General features: G+C 68.4%; 1 protein-coding gene across 1 annotated transcript in view; it reads right to left on the reverse strand.

Annotated features, from left to right (window-relative positions):
- The window catches only part of TRIM28 (tripartite motif containing 28), a 5976-nt gene extending 5561 nt beyond the window's left edge, over window positions 1–415 (reverse strand). The window contains exon 1 of the mRNA XM_077765307.1: window positions 243–415. The gene's annotated coding sequence lies outside the window, so the exon portion shown is untranslated. The remainder of the gene's footprint in view (window positions 1–242) is intronic.
- Between the last annotated feature and the right edge of the window lie 6 nt (window positions 416–421).

Here is a 421-nt window from a genome sequence, read left to right on the forward strand (position 1 = left end):
AGGCCAGATCCTCTCCTCAGGAAGCAGGCCTTCCTTCACTGAACTTGCAGCAGACACCCCAACTCAGCGCCCAGCCCAGACCCCAATGCCTATACCCGATTCCGAGACGCACTATCCAGGTCCCTATCCTCTCGCCCAATTGAGTCCCCGCCGTCACCAAGCTGAGAACCCAATCCCCACGCCGAGTCGGGATCAAAGCCTGTGGGGTGGGGGATGGGCTGCACTGGCCGGACCGTACTCACCGGAGCCGTCGCCCGCCGCACCGCCATCCCCCGAGCTGTTGGCGGCGGCGGGCGCCGGAGGCCCGAGGCAGGCACTGCAGGCCGAGTGCAAGCAGGGCAGCAGGCGCGGCTCCCTCTCGGGGCGCAGGCGCTCCCGGCACACACCGCAGTGTTCCAGCAGCTCCAGCGCCTGGCAGCCG

The sequence above is a fragment of the Crocuta crocuta genome, unplaced genomic scaffold (assembly GCF_008692635.1).
Source record: "Crocuta crocuta isolate KB4526 unplaced genomic scaffold, BGI_CrCroc_1.0 scaffold799, whole genome shotgun sequence".
Lineage (NCBI taxonomy): Eukaryota > Metazoa > Chordata > Mammalia > Carnivora > Hyaenidae > Crocuta > Crocuta crocuta.